Here is a 22,015-nt window from a genome sequence, read left to right as displayed (position 1 = left end):
AATTAGGATTCATACTAAACTTATCACGAATATGCTCCTTCAACCAATATGCAAATTGCTTATTATGTTCTTTTACATACCAAGTTTCACCTTAATAGGGATTATCCTTCTTAAGCTCAACTAAGTGCTTATCTACAAATTCTTGAATCTCCTCTGAGTTATGCAACACATAAAGGTATGCTTGATCCCACTGTAAATTAAGATAGTAACTATATTCTTTCCTATTATTCCTTCCCCACCTTCTTTTCCCATATGCCGAGACACTGGTAGCCCAATATAATTAACATTTTTTAAATACTCAGTATAAAAATTCAACAGCTTCTTTACTGATATACTGTTCAACAATGCAACCCTCAGGTTGACTATGGTTTTTCACATACCCTTTTAATATCTTCATATAATACTCCATAGGATACATTCATCTTAAATAAGCTAAGCCACACATTTGTACCTCCCTCACTAAGTGAATGGTTAGGTGAACCATTATGTCAAAGAAAGCAGGTAGGAAATACATCTCCAATACACACAATGCTTTTACAATTTGGCTTTGCAACTTTGACAACTTGTTAGGGTCAATTACTTTACTGCAAATGGATTTGAAGAAGAAACATAATTTTGTGATTGTGTCTCGCACCCTATTAGGTAAAATAGAACGTATCGCTACTAGAATAAAATTTTTCATTAAAACATGACAGTCATGAGATTTTAAACCCTTTAGCTTTAGGTCTTTCATTAACACTAGGTTTCTAATGTTTGAGGAGTAACCCTCCGAAACTTTAATTGTAGCAAGAAACTCACAAAAAGAAATTTTTCTTTTTTAGATAATGTGTGAGCTGCTAGACAAAGAAAGGTACAACTTCCCTTCTCCTCTAGTGATAAGTCTTCCCTTATCCCCATAGAAAGCATGTCTAACCTTGCATTGATCCCATCTTTAGTTTTTTTGAGAATATGAAGTAATGTACTAACAACACTATCACACACATTTTTTTATGTGCATCACATCAAGAAAATTCCTAACATATAAGACCTTCCAATATGGTAGCTTGAAAAGATAGACTTTTTCTTCCACCTACTTGTCCCAAAGTGCTTTGAAAAGGTTTTCCAAACTCGATATGCAAATCCTTAACCTTTTCAAACAATTGGTCATTGGTCAACATTAAAGGTAGGCCACGTTCTTCTAAATTCTCATTAAAATATTTCTTTAATCGTCGATAATAATGACTTAGATGTAACCATCTGTGGTGCCCCATATAAGCATTCTTCATACTATGCTCCAACCTAATTGAATTTGTGTTTTCTTCACAAATAGGGCATTCAAGTTTCCCTTTTATATTGTACCCTGACAAATTACTGTACACTGGAAAGTCATTTATGGTACCAAATAACAAGGCTATCAAATTAAATTTTTCTTTCCTATACCTATCATATACCTCAACTCCTATCTCCCACAATAACATGAAGTCTTTAATTAGAGGAGCCAAGTACACGTCTATGTCATTTTTAGGTTGTTTTGGCCTTGAAATTAGCATGGATAGCATCATGTATTTATGTTTCATGCATAACCATGGAGGCTAATTATAACTTATCAAAATCACTGGCCAAGTGCTGTGGGTACTACTCTGGAGCCCATGCAGTTTTATACCATCTATAGATAATGTAAGGTATAAGTTCCTTGATTCTTGTCCAAATTCAAGGCACTCATGATCAATCCTTGCCCATTGAGGAGAGTCAGCAAGATGCTGTAATTTCCCATCTTTAATCCTCTCATATGCATGCCAAATTAAATTTTTTTCTACTATACAGTCATTTGAATCTAGGCATAATAGGAAAATACTATAATGCCTTCTCTGAACTTTTCCTATTTTCTTTGAAGTGTGATGCTTTACATTTTAGATACTCAGTTAATGATTAATATTCATTTTTAAACAATATGTAATCATTTGGGCAAGCATGTATTTTCTCATAGCTCATGCAAATAGCACGTAACATTTATTTTGCTTGATATGTGTTAATAGAAAGCTCGTTCACTTTAGGTAGCATAACTTTAAGAAGTGCAAGCAATTCGCTAAAGCTCTTATCACTCCAACCGATACTTGCTTTTAAGTTGTACAAGCTTAACACCCTTGATAATAATGTGAAATCGATAGAACCACTATACAAAGGCTTTTCCGCATCACTTTTTAACCTCTCAAGCATTTTAGGACAATCCTTCAGTTCCTCTTCAATTGCCCTGGTCATCTCTTTAAGATGGTCATTCTCATCACTTTTATATACGCTTGTATCAAAATCATGTGACATGTGCCTCTTACTACACCCCCGGCTCGCATCTCTTGCCTCTCCATGTTTGTGCCAAGACTTATAAATTTGATCAATTCCATAACACACTATATGATCTTACAGTTCAGATACACAAACCCGCTTCATCAGACAACATTTTACAAAAGGGCACACAATACTAGTATGATCATTTGTGTGCTCAAGTGCAAACTTAATAAATTCTTTCACCCCATTCAAGTATTCCTTTGTTAATCAATTAGAAGACATTCATTCCTTGTCCATCTTCCAGATCTAGAAAGAATCATTTTGAGAAAAAATGTGATTAGTGATTCATTGATATTAGATCTTTATCAATCAAATAATGAATCATGAGTCACATGCTTTCACATGTAATTCCTCTTTAGGCTGTATTGATTACAAGTACTTAAACTAAATTAAAGAATTTAGTTTAAGTAAAAATTTGACTGCAAAGTAATAAAACATGAAGTTTTTTCACATTTAAAAATTGGGCAGCATAACAGCTTAAAAATTGAATATTCTTGTGCATTTAGTGCACTCTCTTTATATTAAATTTATTCCCTATACAAGCTTTAATAAAATATAATTCAATTTAAGTAAAAGTTTGACTACATAAAAAATTTGGCAGCATAACAGCTTAAATATGGAATATCCCCTTAAAATAGCAATCAAATTCACATCACATGGTAAAATAATACAATTCAAGCCAACCATTGTCAAGCATCAATCAAATAAAGAGTGACTTGGTGTGGGATTTATGTTTACATGTTCATATTCTTTCCAAATTAATCCTAAGTAAGCTACTTGATTACTTATTAATAAACTTGTTAATTTTTATTTCTACATAAGAAAAAAATTGGGCAGCATAATGGCTTATACTCCAATAATTTTCTAGCATTTTGCCCTCTCTCCATGTTGAATTTTATTCTTATACAATCTTTAACATAACGTAATTCAATCCTAATTAGTCACAATAACAATCAAATTCACACAACTCATGTATTTTGCCACAATATGCCAAATTCTCTCAATGGACTTTTTATCAAACAACTTGCCAGCATTACTTTTTACTATAAAATTCCAAGTTCTTTCTCTTCAAAATTCCACCCAAAACTATACATATGCATCAAAATTAAACTCTTTAAGCTTAAATTTTTAGCTCTGCCTAAAGCCTCATCTCTAATAATCACATATAGCAGCTAATCGAAGGAAGAAATCAAAACTTAAACCACTAAAAATTCAAAACACAATAGACATGAGAAATCAACAAAGAGGGAAAATCCAACGCAAAACCATTTCAGCACCAACAACTTGACCAACAAATTAAAATACTTTAGAGATTCAAAAGGGGCCAAAACTTACCAATTATAAGTCATAAAATGGAGGCACAAAAGTTTTTCAATTGAGAACAAGATCAAACCCATAAACCACGACCCGAGATTCAGCAAAAATCATTGGTAGGGAGAATCCGCTTTTTAGATAGCAGGTAGGGCACGAGAAGCAATGTATTTTCAAGAAAATCATTCAATTTATGGGAGACTAGTTTGATTTTGTCAAATTTAGGGAGAGAATGACTCGATTTAGAAAGGAGAAAGCAGAGAGAGTGGACTGCTGCCTGCGCGTGATGGGTTTGTCAGAAAGGAAGAGACTGAATTTTAAAAGAGTAAGTTTGATGGTTCCTTGAATAACATTTGACGGTTATATATGAACCATCAAATATATGGAATAAGTCTGACGGTTATTTGAATAAGTTTGACGGTTATTCAAATAACCGTCAAACTTATTCATATATTTGATGGTTCATATATAACTGTCAAATGTTATTAACTGTCAAACTTATTCCATATATTTGACGGTTCATATATAACTGTCAAATATGTTCAACACTAATTTCAATGGTTCCTGGTATAACTGTCAAACTTATGCAAATAATTTTTTGAAAATATAAATTTTAAAATACTTAACACCAAGTTTAACGGTTCCTAGTAGAACCATCATATTTTTTTCTCCTTGTATTTGAAATTTTTTTGTTTAACCGTTAAGTATGTGGTTTTCCAATTTCTGTATGCCCTTACTCAATGGTTTTTTTCAATAACCATCAAACTTAAATGCATCAAATATTACAAAATTTGTAGTAGTGTTTACATAGTTGTTGGTGTTGATAATTATGAGTATGTTTTTATATTATTACAATAGATTATTCTAATAAGTTTATAATTGACTCATTTATGTTACCTTCCATTATTTCTTTCAACTATAAATTAGGATGTTATTCATTAGAAAAATATTTTTGGTCTTCGATGAAACTTGTATTTCAATGTGTTCATTGAGGCATTTTATCATTGAAATAGAGTGAAAGTATTAATCAGGCAAGTCCCATCTGATGTACTTTGAACCTTGTATTAAACTAATGATCTGAGCCTAGGTGCTTTATGTTAACTATAGACAAAATCCTCTTTTTTTTCCTTATAAGATTGAATATTTGTTGGTAAAGAGCAAAACATCTTTGTGTGTATTATTGTTGTTCTTTGTTGGTGATAAATTTTGAGGAGTCTCATTTTTAGGATAGATCCCACTAAAATTTTTGTAGGAAATTATGAATTTTGGGTTGCATGAAAAATATAAAAAATAATAAAAATAAAATATATAATAATTCTATTTATGCATTAATTGTGTTTATGGTTTAAAAATTTAAATTTTTTAGTTAAGGCTTATGGGATATGATTTCTATATACATAACCCATGCCAGTCACACCTTATATTTTGGGGCATGACATAGTTAATGTTGGAAGAGAATTTATCAAACCTGGGGAGAGGATTTTAATTTTAAATTTTATATTGAATAGGATGTTTAGAAAATGGATGACTTGATTAAAGTTTTAAAGAATGAATTTTAGTGCTTGGGAACACTTGAGGTAAGTGAATGGCATCCTAATTAATTTTATTGAAATAATTATTTTTTGTAGATCATTTTTAATTACTATGATAAGTTGGGTATGTTGTGAATGAAATTATTTTATCATGAGAAAATACAAATGGTTGCAAAGGATAACTATGATGTGGTATGTGCATGTATTTTTATTCATGAGTTATATTTTCAAGATTTATGATATTATTTTCATTTATTATGAAATTTTTTAATATTTAATAAATTCTATAAGTCATATTATTCATGAAATTTTATTTTGAATTGAAATTTGAAATGATTCATGTGAGTTTGGTATAAAGAATGCAAATTATATTTCAGAAGTGACCATTTTTATCGCCTATTTGAAAAATAATTTTTAGAGGACTTTAAGCAGAACACTGTTGCTAACAGCAATTCGTTAGCCCTTGGCAAACCTTTATCAATAACTAGCTAGTTTCAATTTTGTGGACTCTATTCTCACGTCTGTTATTCATGAATCTCATACCTACGTCAGTTTCATAGCTTAAACCATGTCTGGTTAGTTACTCTCATGGACTGTATGTCCACGTCTATTTCATGGTCTCAACTACGTCTAGTTATTTACCCTCATGGATTATGTGTTTACATTTGTCTTCATGGCATAAGCAGCGTTTGGTTATTTACTCTCATGGACTATGTATCCACGTTTGTTACATATTCTATTAAGTTCTTAAAATTTTAAATTTTTACTTAACATTTGGTATTTGAAATTTCAATGTTTTTGGTTAGTAACTCTCCTATTTTGATTTACATGTGGATAATTTGTTTTCTTTCAAGCATGATAAAATAAAGAAATTTTCACTTTACTCTCATTTTATGGTTATGATTAAAATTTATAGATTTATTAAGTTTATTATATTGAATTATCATCTCTTCAATTACTTTACTTAATTGGTTGAGTTCATTATTTTTATTCTTTTAAACTTTTTTGGAGATGTTATTCATTGAAAAATATTGTGGTCTCAGATTTATTAGTCAACGTTGAGCTTCCTATTGATTATTAAAGAGTTTATCACTGACTGGGAAGTGGAGGAGCTATAGAAGCTACCTTTTAATGTAAAATTTGAATTATAAAAAAATTGTATTTTATAAATTAAATTTTAGATGCTTCATATAGGCTATAACTAGGGCCTTTATTTTGTTATATGTTCTGTCTACTGGTGGAAGGGGCTGAGCTTTTGATTGATTTAAATATTTTGTTTGAAATATTGTATTGTAGAATTTCAAAAGGTCATATTTATAGGAGAGGTTCTATCAAATTCTCTACAAAAATATCAAAGTTTATATTAATAAGAAAATGGTCATGCATGTTACAAATCAATGTAAACATAATTATGTTTTAGTAATGGGATGATTTTTCAATTTAAGGCTTAAGGGATGTATAATGTAGTTCACATCCTCTGTCAGTCACCTTTATTTTCAGGGTGTGATAGGATAATAGTGATAATAAGTGCTTGTGGTCAATTGATAATTGATTGATAGTGCTAATTTTTGTAAGTTGATGTATTTACCAATGTGTATTCAAGTGGTGGAAATGAAGTGCTAAACAGGATACCATGGGTAAACCTTTCTAGTGATAAAAGAGTTAAGATAACTGAATAATTTTCTTTATTTGATTAATTAGTTTAATTTTTTATGTGTAATTATGTAAATCAATATTTGTCTTTTCTTTAAATTGTGTGCATGATTGGAAAACTTGCATGTTGTGCCATGGAATTATGAAATTCTAAAGTACGTCATTACAAAAAAATGATTTTGGAAGAATTAAAAGTTGAAAAGATGTATATATATGGCTTAATCTGCATACATGTGGATTGTACTTGTGAAATGTGAGCATGATCACATTAGGGAAGGGAATTCACCCATAGGAAGGAGTAGTGGAAGACAATATGACATATATTCTCCTTAATGCTCGATGAGATGTAGTGTTGAAGAATTCTTCTCCTTAGTGCCTATATTGGTACACTGTTAAGAGATTTTCTTCTTAGTACCCATATAGGTACGGTGTTAGAGATTCAAGCTCCTTAGCATCTATTGATGTGGTGTTGGAGTAACGACACCCCAATTGTGTGTGTGATAGGGGGAATCTACAGTTTAAAAGTGAGATAGAACACTTTTGTTAGGTAATTTTATCATTGAAGGTGTGCTTGGATCTACGCGTATTATTGATCTAATGGATCCTATAGATTCGTCAAAAGTTGTAGTAACTTCTCTTGCTTTGTTTTAAGGATGCGGAAATCAATGTTTATCTTTGCTTTATTATAAAAAAAAATATCTTGTCTATCTTAAGTAGATCTATTGGTTATACATTAAAAACATTAACTTTTGACTTCAGTGTTGATCAAGACGAATTTTCTTGTCGTAAATGCATGAGTTTTATTTTCGATTAAAGATAACGCCTTTCCTGTTTGGGTTTTGAATTACGAAGTGGATTTTACTATTGTGAACACATAAATCATGTTACAAGCCTAAAGAAATATATATTTTAACTAGTTTGAACATGAATCTGGTGGCGGTTAAGGCTACTACAAAAGCACAATATACTAAAATTAGCTATCATATTGCATTATTTTGACATCAAGAGTTGTCTTAATCATTTTGAGGGCATTACCTTGTCTCAACCTCATAAAAGGAAGTATGTCACATGAACCTTTCCATTTAAAGCTTGGAACGACTGGTTGTATTAATTAAGACAACTATCCTATTTCCAAAATTTTAATTGTTGCTGCTCGTGGTGGCGGCGTTGTTGATCTTAATGTTGCTGTTGTTCTTGTATATAAAGTTTAGAATTAATTGCTACACATATCGAGTTTTTCTTTGTAGACCATACAACCATGAATTTTCATAAACACTTCGATTGATTTTTTTAAAAAACAAAAAACAAAAAACACGTTTGTAGTGGTTTTTACTATAATGACTGTGTTATTTATAAAGAAGGCTGGTAATAATGTAGTGTGATGTATATATGTTTTATTATATTTTGTCTTCAATTTGAAAAAGAAATGCTCATTTGGCCATAATTTTGCATTAGAAACTTATATTTCCTCCTTTAAATATTTGAATTTTGATTTTACCCAAGAAATTGATCATTTTAACCTTATTCCATGAGGTTTTTCTTTGATACTTAAATTTGAGATTAAAGAAGTAGGTATCTTTGCTTGATTTTGAAGTTCAAGGGAAATTTGTATTCTTGCTATCATGAATTCAAGGATTAAGTTTTGTGTTACTAGATAGATTGCATAGCTATGATTTTCTAATCAAAAGATTTGATAAATGAATTGTGTGTATTGTGTTGAGCTCAAAAAATGGCCTTATGAACATGAATCTCCATGGGGAAGATCTTGGCTTTTGCTATTAAATATAATTGTTCTAGTTTTGTGCTTGACAAGAATCATTAGCCAGGTGCTTCAAATACAATGAAATAAAAATTGAAAATTGAGACAGCTATTATAGCAATGGGTTTTAATTTATGATAGCCATGATTCATAATGGGTGTGAATAAGGATATTATATTAGATTAGACCTCATGAGTAACAATGTTGATTAGTGGGTGTGCAAATTGACTTGGTTACTTAATATTAAAGTGCCTTAGGCGTTCACTTCCAAATAATAATAATAATAATAATAATAATAATAATAATAATAATAATAATAATAATAATAATACCTAAGGGGAAAACTTGCTGCTGCAGGATTGGCTGAAATTTAAATTGATATATATTGTATGAACTGGATTTTTGTTTGAATTTGAAATAGATGTGTAACCAATACTTGGTTTTGTGTTAAGACTAAATATGTATTTATGCATTTTTCTATTAGGCTAAAATTTCAGCCATGCAAAATTATATTCTAGGAGATATTTACTAGCTGGACTAATGCATATGTTTCTTCTGTTCTTTCGACTAAATGGAAAACACGTGTTCAAGTTTGAGCCCGTAAATCCTTGCAAAGCACACATGCGAGTTCAATATAAGTGTATCAATTATTAATAGAATTTCATAGAGTTCTATCGTAGTTGCGGATCAAGGTTTTAATTTACTTAGTGCATTCGGTAAGCTTTTGAAGAATTTTTTTGTTGCTATGACGAATTAATAATCAATATTAAAGAATGATTTAAATTTTAGACGATGTGATAAGATATTGTATTTTGTTTTTAGTAGAAGTTGTGGAAAACTATTGGCTTTGATGGAAAGGATGTGTAATAATATCTATGAACTAGCATTTCCAATTTTGAGGGTTGCAAAAGAGAAAAAAAATGAAGATTTTAAATTGAATGGTTTGAATTGGTGCAAGGTGGCTAGAGAGAGAGAGAGAGAGAAAGGAAATACAAGTGAATTAAGAGAGGTTTCTAACAGTGGACAGTTGATGAAAGTCGATATTCATTGTTAGTATTAGGGGTAAGGTGTTTCTAAAGATTTCTCATAAAAGGTGTCATGAGATTCAAGAAAGAAGGCAAATAGACTTCAAGATATATTGCCATGTTTGAATTCTAGAATGAATTGGTGATGTTGTTTATCATTGGCGTTGCCACTAGAATTATCAGTATTCATCTAGTGTTTCATGTGTCAAGGCTTCAAATATAGTTATATGATCCTACTCATGTGATCAAGACTCAGGGGATTTAGAGAGATCTAGATTTATCATATGGAGAAGTTCCTATAATTATTCTAGATAGACTAGTATTATAAGTTACTATGGAAAGAAATTGCTTCCATAAAGGTATTGTAGTCCTATAATTCTCAAGAAGCTATTTGGGAAATTGAAAGTGATATACGTTAAGTATCTACACTTATTCAAGGATTGAAATAATCTATTTAAATTCAAAGGCCTGAATATTTAAATGGGGGAGAATGTAATAATCCAAAAATTTTAAATAAAATTAAAATATATAATAATATTTTTAATTGTATTTATACTAATTTTAAAAATTATTTTACTAAGAAAGAGTGTTGGTTAGGTGGGATTTCATTGATAGTTTATATGCACAAGGTCCACAAGGTTGGTTCTGTAATAACCTTAATAAAACACACACACACACAAACATATAAATATATATATGTATGTATGTATGTATGTATGTATATTTAAGATATAATAACTTGTTAAGAATATATTTTATTTATGTTTAGGACAAATATGACAATGTGAATATTGGTAGAGAGGAAGTGTGCATGTTAAGTCACTTGAAGTTGAAGGTGCAAGAAATGAGATTTTTATTTTGTCTAGCTCCTCTGAAATTACCAAAATACTCTTCCTTCATCAGATATATTTTTCTTTCTCCTTTCTCTTACTTGAGTCAGTTTTATAGAGTATGAGAAAGAGGTGGACAAGTCTGGAAGTTCGTTGCACTTCATCTCTCCGTTTTTCTGTGTCTCCGTTCCTCTTCTCATTTTTAGTGGCCGCTGGTGAGAGTGGAGGTTGTCGCAGCTCTGAAACGTCCAAGAGGTCCACTTTCACATCTGCTATCTCTGTTTCTCTTTCTCTGTCTGCTGTTCTGTTTGTGTCGTTCACGTTCGGGCTGCTGTTGGAGCGAGAAGCTAAGTCGGTGGAGACTTTGATGATGCTGCCAAGGGCTGGGTTGTCTCAGCTGATTCAGTCCTTTTCCTTCTAGTGAGTGGTGTTCGGCGTATATCCCCTGTTCAGCTGTAGGCTTCATTTTCTTCTTTTGTACATGCGTTACTAGCTACCCGAGTAGTGAGAGAAGATTGTGGAAGCTTAGTTGATACTTCTCCTCCCTGTAACGTTCAGCTTTCTTCCTTGGTCTGTTGTAGCTTCTTCTCGTTGGAGTGTTGTGGCTTCCAAGGTGAGGAGTTTCAATCCTTTTATCATTAATTTTGCTGTGCTTGTGAGCGTAGTCTTCTGTTGCTATGCGTGAGAGTATGAGTGCTGTGTGTGGACGTGAAGGTGCAGAAAGTTAGTGTGTGTACTGCTGTTACTGATTTGTGTGTGTAGTCACAGCAACTTCATATTTTTCTGCCATCGCCTATGCTGTTATATAGAGAGAAAAGATTGAAATTTAAGCTAGAAATCCATCTGAACTTAGTGATAATATATGGTAAATGTGGTTTGAAGGTTGAAGTTTTAGAAATTCATCTCCCCTGTGACTATACGTGCATGCATAGAAGGGAGGATTTTAATTTGTGGTTGTATAATGAAGGAAGATGATGTTGCAGATCAGGATTCCATTTAAAAATGACTGAATTAGTGATATTGTAAGGTTTCGTGAAAGCTAAAATTTAGGAGGAAAAATTAATATTAGCTTGATAAATCATGCCTATATATTGTTTGATAAAATACCTAATAAAAAATTTTACTTCAAAAAAATGTAATGGCATGACTAAAGCTTATGGAGGAAGTCATAAGGATGAGTGATAATGCTTGGACCAATTTTAAATCATAAATTTAGTTTTGAATTTTAGATGATAATGGTTAATTTAGAATTGTATTAAAGATTGAAAATCTATTAAAATTTTAATTATTTATTTTTATCCTAATAAGGTGTGAGGAAGAATGAGACCCTGACCAGAATTAAAGAAAGAATAACTTTAAGAATTCTGAACTCCAACGTATAAGTGAATAGCATCTCCTTTAATTTAATTATATTTTTAATGGACTTATATTGAAACATTTATGAATTACATTAGTTTGGGAAATTATGGAATATTGATGATGGATAATTAGATGATGATATGTACATTTATTTCATCAAGAAATATATTTTGAATATTATGAAATTATTTGTTTATTAATCTCTAAAAATTCTTGATTATTCAATTAATGCAAGTTTATACATTATTTATAAAATATTATTTTTGACAAGTACTGAATTAAAATTTAAAATGATTCATGCGAGTTTGATATTGAAAATGTAAATTGTATTTCAAAAATAATTATTTTTCTTACATGTTTGAAGTGTGATTTTTAAAAGGATTCTAAACAGAACACTGTTGCTAATGGTAGTTCTGTTAGCCCATAGCGCGCTGTGGTTAAAAACTAGCTAGTTGCCTCATGAGCCTGTTTTCATATTTATTATTCGTGGGCTTTGTACCCGCATTTGATTTCGTGGCCTTGAGCCACGTTTGGTTAGTATTACTTTCGTAGACTATGTGTCCATGTTTATTTTATAACTTCAGTTGCATTTGGTTATTTACCTTTATGGACTGTGTGTCCATCTTTATCTTCGTGGCATAAACTGTGTTTGGTTATTTACCTTTATAGACTATATCTCTACATTTGTTACCTGTTCTATTGAGTTTTCACAATTTCTAATTTTGATTAATGTGTTTTAAAAATTTCAATGGTTTTGGTTAACAAGTATATCTATTTGGTTTATGTGTGAATAAATTATTTTCTTTAAGTATAATAAAATAAATTGCTTCCAATTCACTCTCATTTTACAGTTATGATTATGACTTATAAACTTATAATTTTATTATGATGAATTATCATTTTTTCAATTAGTTAACACTATTATTTGAGTTTCTTAAATTAATTCTTTTAAATTCTATTTTGAAAATGCTATTCACTGAAAAATTTATTTTGGTCTTAGATTTGTTAGCTGATGCTGATCCCACCATCAACCTCTAAAGGGCAATATAGCTATATTGGATGGAAATTTTGTTTGGTACTATTACTTTTTGATGTAAATCTTTAAGTCCTATGTATTTTTTATTTAAAAGAAAGATTAATTGCTCTATATAAATTATTGTTAGAACTTTATTTTGATTTATATACTGTTACTGGCTAGAAGGAGCTAAGCTCTTGATTGGTATTGTGTATTCTGTGAAAAATTTATTGTAGAATTTTGAGAGATTTTATTTACAGGGGATGTTCTATTAAAATTTCTACAAAAATATTGAAGTCTTGTTATGACAATTAATATTAAAAGTGTTAGAATTTTTATATAACCTAATTTTTTTTTGAAAACGAAATGAATTTTTATTTTAAGATTTATAGAAATACGTGATGTAATTCGCACCCATGTCGGTCACCCTTGACAAGTTCTTACTCTTTCAAAAAGGAAGATTTTTATTTTAGTTCAACTTTGTGAATTTACCATTTTGACCTCAAAAGCAATTAGATTTTTTTTTTCTTTCCTGGACCATTTTTTTCTTCGTTTTCATTAGTCCATCAGCAACGGAGGATAGAGACGGGAGATAGTGAAATCCAGATTTGAGCCCTTCATTCTTCTCCTTGCTTGGTTTTCCTCCGTTGCTGATGAGTGTGTATCGTCTTCCACCGCTGCAAGGAGTTCCAACGAGGTGACCATCGGCCTTCTCCCCTGTTGTGTCAGCTAAGAAACTGCTATTGTTGACGGTGGGTGTTGGATTCTTCTCCCTCCTCTGTTCTTAGCGTCACCGGCGTGGGTGGCAAGGATTCGACTTGCCACCACCTTCTTCTCCTACGCTTCACTTCGTTCAGGTTTTTCTGCCGTCTCCTTCTGCTCTTCTTCTCTGACCGCTGTAGCAGATTGAAGATTATTCTTCTTTTCCTCACCGGCGTTGATTGCGTGGAGTAGAGATTATCCTTTCTTCTATTCGTGTGCTGACGTTGGTATTACCATCGCGTCCCTCATTCATTGTCTTCCTCTGTTTCAAGTGCGTATGTGCTTCTCCCTTCTTGTTTGTTTTCTTTGTTCATGTGATTTTTTTTTTTTTGATAAATAAGAACAATGAAAATAAACAGCAAATAAAAACTAAAACTCCTCCATGAATGAAGGAATAGAGTCACCAGCCACTACGTGAAGACCCATGGGGAGAGATAAGGCACGTTTCGCTAAGGAATCAGCTTCTGAGTTGAACTCCCTTCCAATGCATCTCATATCAACCTGCCAGTCTCTTTGAAGTATTTGTTGAATTTCAACAATAAGCTCTCGGTCTTCATGAAGGTCGTAATTATTGGCTCTTAACAGAAACAATGCTTCATGACAATCACTATGGATTCTTACATGCTTGGTTTTGATATCCCAAGCACGCTTTAGACCCATATAACAAGCCCATAATTCTACTGTCAGATTATCCCCCTTCTCTAAACGAAGCATGAAAGCTTCAATGATATTTCCTTTGGTATCCTTAACTAGACCTCCACAACCCTTAGAATTAGTAGCAGCCACAAAAGCCCCATCAACATAAACAAAGAGCTCATCAGTAGCTAAGATAGTCATATCCACCTGATTATTAGGACGAATGCCAGCAATAGATGTATTTTGTAAACGACAGTTAGCCACGTTCATGCAGTTAAGGATAACAGTAGCTTGTGCGATGACACTCACTGTAGTCGATCTTCGTCCCTCAAAAACTCTCTCATTCCTACATTTCCATATTGCCCAACACAGAACAGCAAACAATTCACACCACTTGAAATTATTAACTGTTACCTGAATCTTGAGATTCATCTTGCACCATTCACGTAAGTCTGTGGTAAAGAAAGCCCGTCTTTGAGAAGGGCGTAATAATTTCATCCACACTTCCTTAGCTTCAGGGCACTGTCTCATCACATGTAGAGTGTCTTCAAACTCCTCAAGACAACAACTACACCACGGTTGAATATCCAAATGACGGTCAAAGCGAGATTTATTAGTAAGGATACGATCATGACTCATGAGCCAAAGGAAGGATCTACAACCGCTGAGGCACTCGAAGCTTCCAAATCTTGGCCCACATCTGATCAGGGCAATCATAACTATCTATCAATGAATCATAAGCAGAACGAACTGTAAAAATACCATGCTTCTTAGGTTTCCATCTAACAACTTTCTCATTCGCTTGGTTGGTTATAAGTTCTAACTTTGCTTCAACTTTCTCCAAATGTTTCTCAAACCTCTCCAGAACTGAGATCCGGGGAGAGTCCTATTCACTTGTGGAATTAGCTCCCTTCCACATTTATATTTACTTCTAATAACTCTAGCCCATAAAGCCTCCTTGTTATGTATAAGGCCCCATCCTGCTTTCATCATAAAGGCTTTATTTTGAAGATGTGCATGTCATAAACCTAGTCCACCATTTATTTTTGGTTTACACATTTCATCCCACGCTACAAGATAAATCTTTCTCCTTTCCCTTGTTGAGCCCCAGAGAAAAGCTCGAGAACATTTATCAATCTCCTCACAAGTACTCACAGGTAGATGAGCAGTTTGCATACAATAAAGAGGAATAGTATTCAACACAGACTTTGTTAAGGTTGTTCGTCCTGTAAAGGAAATAGAAGTTGCCTTCCAACTAGATAGTCACTGTTTCATTTTATCCACCACAAATTGATAAGTATTATTGGTCATACGATTATGATGGAGAGGGACTCTAAGATATTTACCCAAATCCGCCGTACGGTTAAATTCAAGAAGGTCACTAAGCTGCTGTGCTCTATTATGATTCACATTCCTAAAGAAAAACACCCTAGTTTTAGAGTGACTTACCTTTTGTTCGGACATTGCATAGAAACGATCCAGACATTGTCTAATCACCTGTACTTGGTCCAAAGTTGCTTCCGCAAAAATAACCAGATCATCAGCAAAGAAAAGATGGGAGAGAAGAGGACCATCTTTTTTTAAGCGAATGGGTCTCCAATTACCTTTAACAATCTCTTCTTGTATCAGATGAGCAAGCTTTTCAATACATAAAACAAAAAGATAAGGAGAAAGAGGATCTCCTTGACGAAGACCTCTAGTCGGTTTAAATTCTTCTGTTTTACTTCCCTCCCATAAGAGTTGCATCTTAGAAGATCTTACACATTGTTGAATAACCTCAACCAGCTTAGTTGGCAAATTAATCTCCTCCAGGCATGAAATAAGAAAATCCCAATTAACTCTGTCATAGGCTTTTTCAAGATCAATCTTAATCGCCATAAAGCCTTTCTTTCCTTTCATATTACGCATAGAATGAATAACTTCCTGAGATATTATGATATTATCCGAGCTAGTTCTTCCCGGAATAAAACCACATTGATTAGGAGCAATAATAGTTGGGAGGAGAGATTTAACTCTATTAGCAATAACCTTAGTCACAACTTTGTAAATAACATTACAAAGGCTGATAGGCCGTAAATCACGAATGGACTCAGGATGTTCCTTCTTAGGAATGAGAATAAGTAACGTCCCATTAATCTTATGGACAAGAGATGGGTTATTGAAAATACGCTGAACCATATTTATAACAGAATTACCAATAAACTTCCATTGGCTTTGAAAGAAAAGCGCATTTAAACCATCTGGTCCTGGTGATTTTAAAGGCCCCATACTAAAAAGAGCATTCTTAATTTCCTCATCACAAAAATTACTACCCAACTCATGTAAAGAGCCATTATCAATGCAAGGGAAAGAAATAGAGCAAGGGATGAAATTACCTGTAGTAAGAGCAGAATCTTCATGAAAAAGATTCTTGAAGAAAGACAAAGCTATATTCTTGATTTCCTCATAATCATACGTCCACTCACCATTGTCATTTTGAATGGCCTCAATTATATTCCTCTTTCTTCTAGCATTAGCTCGAGCATGAAAGTATTTAGAGTTTCTATCTCCCAAAATAAACCACTCACATTTAGCTTTTTGAGCTAAAAGTAGATTTTCCTGGAGAATAACTTCTTCAAGTTCCTGCCAAAGATTCTTCTGAAGATGTTCAAGAGAAGCCTCATTATAGCATGAATTCACTGAGAAATTAAGCCCTTCAATTCTATTGAGAAGATGACGTTTTTTTTCTACCAATATGTCCAAAAACATCATGACTCCACTGGTTGACTGCATTAGTAAAGTTAGAAACATTAAGACATCAATCTTCATCTGGCAACCAAATCTTATTAACCAAACTCTCAAAATCATCATGAAGGACCCAAGCTGCATTAAATCTAAAAGGACGGTCTTTAATCTTTCTAGCACAACCTTGACTAGTCAAACGAAGTAATAAGGGACGATGATCTGATTTGAAGAAAGGGAGATGAGTGACAACTGCCTCAGGAAAATAATTGTTAAAACTTTCATTACTCAGCACTCTGTCAATCCTACTCTTACTTCCTGCTCGCTTCCACGTGAAGTAAGGACCCTTGCATCCTAAATCTGATAGCTCGAGCTCCTTAACCCAAGAACAGAACTCTTTATTAATACTAGCTCCGGTTTGGTGAGAAGATTTTCTATCATGTAAGAAAGAGTACTATTAAAGTCGCCTCCGATACACCAAGCCCCAGTTATAGAAAAATTAATTCTTCTCAGTTCTATCCAAAGAGCTCTGCGAAGAATGGGGTTAGGACTAGCATATACAGCTGTAATAAACAATTCATTGCTGCCATAACTAAGTTTCGAATGAATAAATTGGTCGTGTTTTTGCAAAATTTCAAACTTCCAAGAAGCATCATTCCATAAAACCCATAAACCACCACTGAATCCTCTAGCATCTACAACTTCAAAATTATGGAAACCCATCGCCTTTGCTAGTCTCTGCGCCCTACTACCACCAGTACGTGTCTTTAGCATGGCAAAAAAATCCACATAATGTTTTTTTGAAATTTCCTTAACCAGCCCAGGAAATGATTTTGAACCTATTCCTCTACTATTCCAGAAGACAAAATTCATCAAGACATATTTGAAAAGAATGAGCTTCAATGCTCAATAAATTATTCCCCTCATTAGAGCCCTCATCATGGTTTTTATCTTCATGCATGACAACTTCTGAAATCGCGTCTATCTCATTGGCCATAACAACTTTGCTTCCTTTACTTTTGAAAGTAGTCTCATCTTTTGTCTTATTCACATAAATCACCTCTTTGTGAGCTTTAGAAAAAAATTCTTTATTTGGGCCCACATGCATCACCATTTGATTGAAATTATTTTCTCCCATTTCTTGAAGCCCATTATCTAATACTTTAAAAGTATTTGAAGTTTTCAAGTCCAAACCGCAATTACCTCTAATCTTCATCACGTGAGATCTGGTTCGGTCAGCAGGGGGAATATGTTCTTTTCCTTTGACTTTCCCAATTGTTGATCCCTTACGTTTTGCTCCGACTGGGACCCACTCTGAGTGATTCTTTAATATATTCTCCTTGCTGAAAATTCGGTTTCCTGCTGCCTTTTGATTCTATCCGCCATGATCACCTCTTTTACGTTCACCGGTTGCAAATTGCACTCCCTTTTTTTCGCTTCCTCCTCTCTCCATATCCTTCAATCTCGCATCTCCATCGTATAATCCCTTCAAATCCGCACTACCATATCTCCAGCGTAACTGACGCTTAATCAGCATCTCCGATCCGTATCTGTCTCTGGCCACCGTGTTTTCCACCTCTCTAATTTTTTCCTTTACCGGCACTGCATTACTTACAGGGACCTCCTCAGAAATAGCCCGAAACTCATCCCTTTCCTCGCTGGTATACGCTTTCTGATCCGCTTCCCTGCTCTTTTCAACTGTATCAGTATTCCCCAGCTTTGAAGGAACAATTTTCTCTGGGCAAACATCCTTATGATGACTATATTTACTGCAATGAAAACATACTAGGTGCAATCCTTCATATCCTATTTTTATATCCTCACCGAAATGCATAAATAAAGGGAGTAAAGGCTGGCTTAAGTCTAACTCAACACAGATTCGTGCAAAGGCCCCCATATCTGAAATAGAGGTTGATAAATCTATCTTCAAGGTCCTTCCAACCATGTTTCCAATACGTCTCAGTGATTCCACATTATATAACTCAACCGGTAAATCCACTATTCTGATCCAAGCTGCAATCCTCCTCTGGGTATTCGCTTTCCAGGGATTAAAATTTGGTCGCCACTTCTGTACTAGGAGGTAATGGTCATCTATCATCCACGAACCTTCTTGATAAGCATAATTGAGATCTTCTTGCTTTGTGAAAGAAACAATAAAATACCCATTACTGAGCGGTGTAATTCTCATTGGTTCATGAATTTTCCACATTCTAACCAACCTTGGCCTAAGATATCTTAATGGGATAGTTTTACCTATTAATTTAACAATTAAAGAATTTAACCAAGGACGACACCACTGCTCATACTCTGCCTGCGTGAACTTCAATTCTGGTTTCCTATCATGCACATCCTCCAGAACCTGGCAATCTTCATCAGATAACTTACCATGCTGCTTCTTCTCTTGATCATTACATTTGGCAAAGTATCCTTTCCAACCCTTCAAAAGATCTTCATTGTGCCCGCTACATGATAAAAAACCAGAGGAATTCAAACTGAGTAAAGACTCCCTATACGACTTAGGAGCTTTAGCTTGGACCATCTCTTTCTCCTTACTAATCAAATCCTTATTCGCCATGAAAACAAACTGTGGATCACCAGTTTGTGACCCACCAGTTTTATCTCCGCCATCCTTCTTGTTTCCACCACCGCTAGCACCTCCCTCACCGCCTCCAGACTTTCTAGGATTACCATGCACTTCACTCTCCATTTCCCTTTTCTTTTTGTTCATGTGATTTAATGATGAAGATTATGATTTTTTTTTCTTTTATTCTGTGCTGGTATGCTCAAATGGAGAAGGAGGGATTTGGGCAAGCTAAAATTTTTAGACTGTTTGAGCTAGATGAAGTAGGGTTGACTTAAATTTTAACTAGCTTATTTTGATTTGGTTAAAAGAACGAAACTTGTAAACCTTAATTAATCTAAATATTGGTATGGGCAAATTTTGGAAAGGAAATTAAGGAAGAGGCTTGGTGTTTGTTTGAAGTTTGATGCATATGAGATGTTTGATAAAATACCTATTAGGAAAATTTTGCTTGAGTATGCATCCATAACATTGTTATTGGTTTGGACATTGTTTATTTGTAAAAATAAATTAATTTTTTTGTGAAGGAATATATTTAAGAAATTATTGAGGTCTAATTTGAGTTGTGAATTCTTGAGGATTATATGGCTAATAATCTGTAAGATATATTAACATTTCAAAAGTTATATTTGGATGTTGGAAATTGTTGGGCAAGGGTTCTATTGTATAGTTTAGAATGTTACACATTAGATATACGACAGAAAGCCTAAAAAGCGATTAAATTTTAATTGATAGTTAACTTTGGCTTAAGTGTTATGAAAATACTTTTATATGTGAATTATGGTCCTAAAACTTCAAAGTTATTATAGTTAATTCTAGTTGAGCAGGCTCTCTTGAAAAGAAATTTGTAGATTCAAAAATAAAGTATATTAAGATCTTATTATATTTTATAGGGTGTTTGTAAGATGGTAGTTCGATTGGAATATAAGAAGTGAGTTTTAAGCTTTGAATGTATTACAAGTAAGTGAATAATGTCCAAATTAATTTTTATATTAGAAATTTTTCTTCGATCAAAATATTGTTTTCAACTATTTGCAATTATTAATATATATATATATATATATATTTTCTCGCATTAGCTATTTTTATTAATTGAATTCTGTTATTTCTTGAAGTCATGGTATATTCTTGAAAGATTGATGAAAATGCTTTTACATATTCTAGTACTCCTCTGTTCGATAGAGACAATCATGAAAATTTGTGAAAGAGTTTGAGATATTAGTAACAAATTTTCATATTTAAAAGACTGATTGTTTTAATTGGTTTATGCGAGTTTAATATTGATAAGAGGAATTTATATTTTGAAAAATGATTATTTTCTCACATGTTTGAAAATGGTTTTTTCAAAAGGACTATATGTAGAACATTGGTTGCTAATAGTAGCTTCGTTAGCCCTTGGAGCCCTATGATCAATAACGGCTAGTTTGATTTTTGTGAGCTATGTTCTCATGTTTATTATTTGTGAGTTTAACACCTGCATTTGATTTCATGGCTTTAAGCCGTGTGTATTTTGTCACACCCCAAAATAGAGGGTGACCGGCACGGGTATGAGTCACTTACACATTCCTGTAAGCCTCAAAATAAACATTTATTTCATTTTACAAAAGAAATTATAAGAGAGTGTCGATATTTTTGTAGAAATTTTGACAGAACCTCCCCTGTAACTAGGATCTCCCGAAAATTCTACAACAAAATTCTCACAGATAACAGTATAAATCAGGAGCGTAGCTCCTTCCAGCCAGCAACCAATATACAGATCAAAAATAAAGTTTATTAACAACCTATGTGGAGCATCTACTCTTTCTCTCAAATCAAAAAGACATACAAATTATATATTTACATAAAGGCAATAATACCAATCAAAATATCCACCCACTGTAGCTAGTTGCCCTTTTAGAGGTCGTTAGTGGAATCGGCGTCAGCTAACCAATCTGAAGCCAAATAATTTTTTTCAGTGAATAGCATTCCCATGGTAAAATTCTTAAAAATTTAAATCAACAGTCTCTAATAATGGTGTCAAATAATTGAAAGTAATTCCACCAAAATTATAAGCATATAAGTCATAATCATATTTGAAAAATAAGAATAAGTAGAAAACAATTTATGTTATCATGCTTAAAGAAACCATCTGCTCTCATATAACTCAAAGTGATACAAATTACTAGTCAACACCGGATAAATTTCAGAAACACATATTAATCAACATTTAAAATTTTGAGAACTCAACAGAACAGGTTACAAACGTAAACACTCAGTCTACGAGGGTAAATAACCAAACGCGGCTTATGCCACGAAAACAAATGTGGACACACCAGTCCACGAGGGTAAGTAATCAAACGCAATTGGAGCTACGAATCAAACATGGACACACAGCCCACGAGGGTAAGTAACCAAACGTGGCTCAGGCCAAGAAATCAAACGCGGGTACGAAGCCCACGAATACCAAACGTGAGAATAAAACTCACGAAACAAACTAGCTAGTGTTTAACCACAGCGCGCTACGAGCTAA

Source organism: Prosopis cineraria, unplaced genomic scaffold, assembly GCF_029017545.1.
Source record: "Prosopis cineraria cultivar Desert tree isolate PC_DT_omini unplaced genomic scaffold, ASM2901754v1 PC11, whole genome shotgun sequence".
Lineage (NCBI taxonomy): Eukaryota > Viridiplantae > Streptophyta > Magnoliopsida > Fabales > Fabaceae > Prosopis > Prosopis cineraria.
The sequence above is the reverse complement of the archived record's forward strand: the minus strand, read 5'-3'. Positions refer to the sequence as shown.